A 7,141-nucleotide genomic window follows, 5' to 3' on the forward strand; every position below is an offset into this window, starting at 1 on the left:
TTCTCCAATGCATGAAAGTGAAAAGTGAAAGTGAAGTTGCTCAGTCTTGTCTGACTCTTAGCGACCCCATGGACTGCAGCCCACCAGGCTCCTCCATCCATGGAATTTTCCAGGCAAGAGTACTGGAGTGGGGTGCTATTGCGAATGGAGATTTGTACAATTTTAAACAACTTTTTGGATTTCTTAAAAACATTTAAAAAATATTTTTATTTATTTATTTTTGGCTGTACTGGGTCTTTGTCGCTGTGCAGGCTTTTCTCTATTTGCGGCAAGTGGGAGCTAGTCTCTAGTTGCGGTGCAAGGGCTCCTCACTGCGGTGGCCTCTTGTCGCTAAGCATGGCTCTAGGGTATGTATGTTGCAGCTCTGGGGTCTAGAGCACAGTTCAGTAGGCTCAGTAGTGGCACACGGGCAGAGTTGCTCTGTAGCATGTGGAGTCTTCCTGGACCGGGGATTGAACCTGTGTCTCCTGCATTGGCAGGCAGATTCTTTACCACTAAGCAGCCACCAGGGAAGCCCAGAGTTTCTTAAATTTTTTAATTCAGCTATTTGGGTACAAAAGTGAATGGGGTATCTAAACACTCTTGATTGTAATAGATTTGAAGGCAATTATTTAGCAGAGTATTTATCTTTTCACCTTGAGAATGAATTAATATACTATAAAATTGACAACCCTATTGTTAAACACATAGCTTTCATTAGTCTTATAATACAAAAGTTACCTTATTGATGAATAAATGATGTACAACGCTGATTCATTTAATTTGTTGTGCATTGAGTTTGGTTTTAAAAAAAAATAGGCTTATTTTAGTCATGATAACTATGACTAACAATGATAAAGTAAATAACGTCCTTACATTTGTGTTGATTGATGATTATAGAGCCTTTAATTCTCCCCCTCCACCAGCCTTATTCTTTGTGAAGTAAATAGAGCAGGTATTTTTTTCATTTTCTTGAAGAGGAAAATGAGACCCAGTGAAGCTGTGACTTGTTTTGGATAATACATTACAGATACTGCTTGAACATAGCAGGCTTACAATGCTAGCCTAGAGTTCTCTTCATTGCATCTCTTCTATGGTGCTCGAGTGTTTAGATACATAGCCCTTAACAGATTTTGGAGTGTATTGATGGGTAATTCCTGCCTTGAAGCAGAAAGTAGTTTAGTTATTAAAAAATTATTAATGGGAAAGAAAAATGTAAGGGGTGGTATTGTTGTTTAGTCGCTAAGTCGTACCCAACTCTTTTGCCACCCTATGGACTGCAGCCTGCCAGACTCCTTTGTCCATGGGATTTCCCAGGCAAGAATACTGGAGTGGGTTACCACTATGGTTTAGTTACACTTAAAATTGGGCTTCCGTCGTAGCTCAGGTGGTAAAGAGTCTGACTGCAATGCAGGAGAACTGGGTTTGATCCCTGGGTTGGGAAGATTCCCCTGGAGAAGGAAATGGCAACCCACTCCAATATTCTTGCCTGAAGAATCCCATGAACAGAGGAGCCTGGCTGGCTGCAGTCTATGGGGTCGCAAGAGTCGGACGTGACTGAGCAACTAAGTGCACGCACACACACTTAAAATAGATGAGAGTTAACTAGGCAAGATTTTTTATTTTGAGCAAAGAATTTAGATTTTAAACTATTATTGTAGGAAGAAAGTGATGAAGTGTCAAGGACAGAGCTATACCAGTGTTCAGGGAACAACTTGGGGAAAACTTAGATAAGAGAAGAAATTTAGCTTTAAGGAAGGATTTGCATGGCTCATTTAAAAACATAAAAACGGGGGGCCACCTGCACGCGGGGTGTGTGAGGACGCGCTTCCCGGTCGTGGAGTGCTTGAGCTCAGAAGTGGTGGCTGTGGTACCTCCTGCTGCCACCCGTGCGGACGCAGAGCATCGGACGTGAGCGCTGTTGCGTGGGGCTGGAAGGTGAAGCTATGATGGCCATCAGTGAAAATATTCTCTTTGGAATGGGAAATCCTCTTCTTGACATCACTGCTGTAGTGGATAAGGATTTCCTTGGTAAGTATTCTCTTAAACCTAATGACCAGATTTTGGCTGAAGAGAAACATAAGGAACTGTTTGATGAACTTGTAAAAAAATTCAAAGTTGAATATCATTCTGGTGGCTCTACCCAGAATTCAATTAAAGTGGCCCAGTGGATGATTCAGCAGCCACACAAAGCAGCAACATTTTTTGGATGCATTGGGATAGATACATTTGGGGAGATCCTGAAGAAAAAAGCTGCTGAAGCCCATGTGGATGCTCATTACTATGAACAGAATGAGCAGCCAACAGGAACTTGTGCTGCATGCATCACTGGTGGCAACAGCTCACTTGTAGCTAATCTTGCTGCTGCCAACTGTTACCAAAAGGAAAAACATCTTGATATGGAGAAAAACTGGATATTGGTGGACAAAGCGAGAGTTTATTATATACTAGGTTTTTTCCTCACAGTTTCTCCAGAGTTGGTTTTAAAAGTGGCTCACCATGCTTCTTGAAACAACAGAATTTTCACTTTGGATCTGTCTGCACCATTTATTAGTCAGTTCTACAAGGAATCATTGATGAAAGTTATGCCTTTTGTTGACATACTTTTTGGAAATGAGGTGGAAGCTGCCACTTTTGCTAGAGAGCAAGGCTTTGAGACTGAAGACATTAAAGAAATAGCCAGAAAGACAGGCTCTGCCAAAAGTCAACTCAAAGAGGCAGCGAATCGTGATTTTCACCCAAGGGAGAGAGGACACCATACTGGCTACAGAAAGTGAAGTCACCACTTTTGCTGTCTTGGATCAAGACCAGAAAGAAATTGTCGATACCAGTGGAGCTGGAGATGCATTTGTTGGAGGTTTTCTGTCTCAGCTGGTCTCTGACAAGCCCCTAACTGAATGCATCTGTGCTGGCCACTATGCTGCAAGTGTCATAATTAGGAGGACTGGCTGCACCTTTCCTGAGAAGCCAGACTTCCACTGATGGAAAAGCATGAAACTGCATTCCAGGAGTACAGACACTGCCTTGATTGTTTCCTGAGAATTCCCATATTAATAAAGAAGAAAATGCCACCTTTCCTACTATAATAATGTTGAATCTTAATATAGGGGGTACAGTAATACACAATAGAATCTTTATTCTCTCAACAACCTAAAGTAGGAGGTTTATTTCCATAGTCTGATAGTGCCAGGTAAATGTCAATTAAACAGAAATATAGTATTTCAATTGAAATTTTTGTTTCATTTTCCATTACATTGTAAATTCATGTGTACTAAGCAAAGTGATCATTTTTTTACATTTCTGCTTTGAATGCAGATGCAATTTAATAGAATAGATTTTTTTAAAGGAATTAAAAATAATACATAAATCTTTAGCTTTTATACAAGTATATTTAATTCAGAAGTGTTTGTACACATATACACACACATGTGTTCATATATGTACCACATATATACATGACAAATGGTTAAGGTACAGAAATATTTATCTTTCCAAGTTATGCCAAGTAATTTCATCAGTGTGTACTCAAATATGTAATAAATTTTGGATAATTAATTTGCCAAATTATAAGCTATATTAAAATATTCAAGTCATAATCTTATATTTACTTATGGTACTCTGTATTTGATACAAATAAAAACTTGTCATAAAGGGAAAAAAAATAAAAACATAAAAACAACACAGGTGAAGTAGGAGATGAGGATAAATAGACATCTGCAATAAATATTTAGAGGCCAGTGGTCAGAATTTTTATATTATTTGGATGATTCAGGAAATCTTAGCACATACTCTAAACTTGTGGCTTGAGTAGTGTGGAAGACATGGCTAAGAGTATGGAAAGACAGGTTGTTGACTAATGAGCAGCAGAGTAATTTGAGTTCCTATTGTGAAATCAGTAGGGATTTGATAAGAATTTTACTATGAGAAAAGAATAGGCAGTGTTCATAAAGGAGAATTGGTTTAAAAATTTGCAGAATGGGAAATTCTAATTGAAACAGGTAATTTTTAGAAGTATTTTCCTATAAAAAAACTGAAATTGACAATTTACTTTCAGAAAACGCTCAGAGAAACAGGAAGATGTTGAGTATTGTTAAAGTTCTACTGTGGAGTGGGAGGAAAAAGCAGACGATCTTTCTAGATAAAAGGGGAAAATGAGAAGAGACAATAGAAGGAAGTCAAAGATAAGGGGTACTTACCTTCTGGTGAGGTGGGAAAAGAACTTGGCTATTGTTGGGAGAGCTACATCCCATTGGGCTTCCCTTGTAGCTCAGTTGGTATAGAATCTGAAAGCAGTGCAGGAGACCTGGGTTCAATCCCTGGGTTTCGAAGATTCCCTGGAGAGGGAAATGGCAGCCCACTCTGGTATTCTTGCCTGGAGAATCCCATGGACAGAGGAGCCTGGCAGGCTATACCATTTATGGGATCGCAAGAGTCAGACATGACTGAGCAACTAAGCACAAAGCATCAATACCTGTCTATTAGGGAATGGGAGAATACTTTTTCAAATGTTTTATTTGCAGTTTTGGAAATCATACAAAGCAGGTATACACCCCACCCCAGCCCCCATAAACTCTGAAGGAGTTGCTGCTGCTGCTGCTGCTAAGTCATTTCAGTCGTGTCCGACTCTGTGCGACCCCATAGACGGCAGCCCACCAGGCTCCCCCGTCCCTGGGATTCTCCAGGCAAGAACACTGGAGTGGGTTGCCATTTCCTTCTCCAATGCATAAAAGTGAAAATTGAAAGGGAAGTTGCTCAGTCGTGTCCGACTCTTTGCGACCCCACAGACTGCAGCTTACCAGGCTCCTCCGTTCGTGGGATTTTCCAGGCAAGAGTACTGGAGTGGGGTGCCATCGCCTTCTCCGAAGATGCTATAAATTATAAGAAATAGTAACAGTATGTAACTGCCTCTACCATAGTTAAAATATGAAATAATTGCATCACTTTAGAAAGTGTCCTTATGCCCTTTGTAAATTGGTCCCTCCCACTCACCCTCCAGTCTCTGGCAGCAACAGATTTTTCTTTTGCATTTCTATAGTTTTGCATTCCAAGAATGGCATATAAAATTGGCATCATCCTATACCTATAGTCTTCTGAATCTGGCTTCTTTCACTTAGCATGTTTTGAGATTCAATATACCCTTTCAACAAAAAGCCAAATTTTTATAACAGTTTTAGACTACAGAAAAATTGTTAAGATAGTACAGAGAATCCCGACAAACTCTGGACCTGGTTTCCTGTATTACTTTTTATGTATGTAAACTATATTTGCTAACTGTCAAGAACAAGATTCTAGAATTAAGTTTTTTGTGTGGAAGGTGTGTGAAGGTTTCTGTCAAGATAACTATCTAATAACTTTTTATTGTAAACTATATATACCAAAATTTGTCATTTAATCATTTTTAAGTGTATATTTCAGTGACATTATATTTACGATGTTAATGCAGCCATCACCGCTTTCTATTTCCAAAGTTTTTCATCACCCCAAACAGATACTCTGTACCATTAAGCAGTAACTACCCCGTCCCTTTCTTCCTGCTGCTGCTGCTAAGTCACTTTAGTCGTGTACAACTCTGTGCGACCCCATAGACGGCAGCCCACCAGGCTCCCCCGTCCCTGGGATTCTCCAGGCAAGAACACTGGAGTGGGTTGCCATTGCCTTCTCCACCTCTTCTTCCTAGCTCCTGGTAATTGCTAATCTACTTTTCTGTCTCTTTGACTTTACTTAATTGCCAGGATATGGAGGCAACCTCAACTGCCAGTCAACAAATGAATGGATAAAGATACTCTGTGTGTGTGTGTGTGTGTGTACACACCATGGAATACTACTTGGGCATAAGGAAATTTTGTCATTTGTAACAATATGGATAGACTTGGCAGATATTATGTTAAGTGAAATAAACCAGACAGAGAAAGACACATATATATCACTTAAATGTAGAATCTAAAAATTCAACAAACTATTGAATACAACAAAAAAAGAAACAGACTCACAGATATAGAGAACAAATAAGTGGTGAAGGGCAACATGAGGGTAGAGGATTGAGTGTTACAAACTATTATGTATAAAATAAGCTATAAGGATATATTGTACAATACAGGGAATATAGCCAATATTCTATAATAACTATAGAGTATAACCTTTAAATAATGTGGGGACTTCTCTGGTGGTCCAATGGTTTGGACTCTATTGTCACTGCTGAGGGCTCGGGTTCAATCCCTGGTCAGGGAACTAAGATCCCACAGACCACACGGAGTTTTGGGCCAAAAAAATTGGGAAAAAACAAATTGTGAATCACTATATTGTATACCTGTAACTTATGTAATATCATACATCAACTATACTTCAATTTTTTTTTAAAGTGTTAAAATGTGGCTGCAACATTTTATATTCCTATTGGCAAAGTGTGAGGGTTTCAGTTTCTCTATATCCTTGTCAATGCTTCTTTTCCTTTATTTATTTATTTATTTATATTGAACTATAGTTGATTTACAATCTTGTGTTAACTTCAGGTGTATGTGGTTATCTTCCCTGGTGGCTCAGCAGTAAAGAATCTGCATGCCAACACAGGAGATGTGGATTTGATCCCTGGTTGGGGAACATCCCCTGGAGAAGGAAGTGGCTACCCACTCCAGTATCCTTGCCTGGAAAAATCTCATAAACAGAGAATCCTGGTGGGCTGCAGTCCATGGGGTTGCAAAGAGTCAAGCATGACTTAGTGACTAAATAACAATGTACAGTTATACACACACACACACACACACACACGCATATTCTTCAGGTTCTCTTCCCTTCAGTTCAGTTCAGTTCAGTCACTCAGTCGTGTCCGACTCTTTGCGACCCCATGAATCGCAGCACGCCAGGCCTCCCTGTCCATCACCAACTCCCGGAGTTCACTCAAACTCACATCCATCGAGTCAGTGATGCCATCCAGCCATCTCATCCTCTGTCGTCCCCTTCTCCTCCTGTCCCCAATCCCTCCCAGCATCAGAGTCTTTTGCAATGAATCAGCTCTTCGCATGAGGTGGCCAAAGTACTGGAGTTTCAGCTTCAGCATCATTCCCTCCGAAGAAATCCCAGGGCTGATCTCCTTCAGAATGGACTGGTTGGATCTCCTTGCAGTCCAAGGGACTCTCAAGAGTCTTCTCCAACACCACAGTTCAAA

The 7,141-nt window shown here is 40.1% G+C and overlaps 1 protein-coding gene and 1 pseudogene across 1 annotated transcript in view; both read left to right on the forward strand.

Annotated features, from left to right (window-relative positions):
• The window catches only part of PIK3C2A (phosphatidylinositol-4-phosphate 3-kinase, catalytic subunit type 2 alpha), a 107,040-nt gene that overhangs the window by 4,141 nt on the left and 95,758 nt on the right, over positions 1-7,141 (forward strand). The window lies entirely within an intron of this gene.
• LOC104981434 lies at positions 1,499-4,276 on the forward strand (annotated as a pseudogene).

The sequence above is a fragment of the Bison bison genome, unplaced genomic scaffold (genome assembly GCF_000754665.1).
Source record: "Bison bison bison isolate TAMUID 2011002044 unplaced genomic scaffold, Bison_UMD1.0 scf7180017864518, whole genome shotgun sequence".
Taxonomy (NCBI): domain Eukaryota; kingdom Metazoa; phylum Chordata; class Mammalia; order Artiodactyla; family Bovidae; genus Bison; species Bison bison.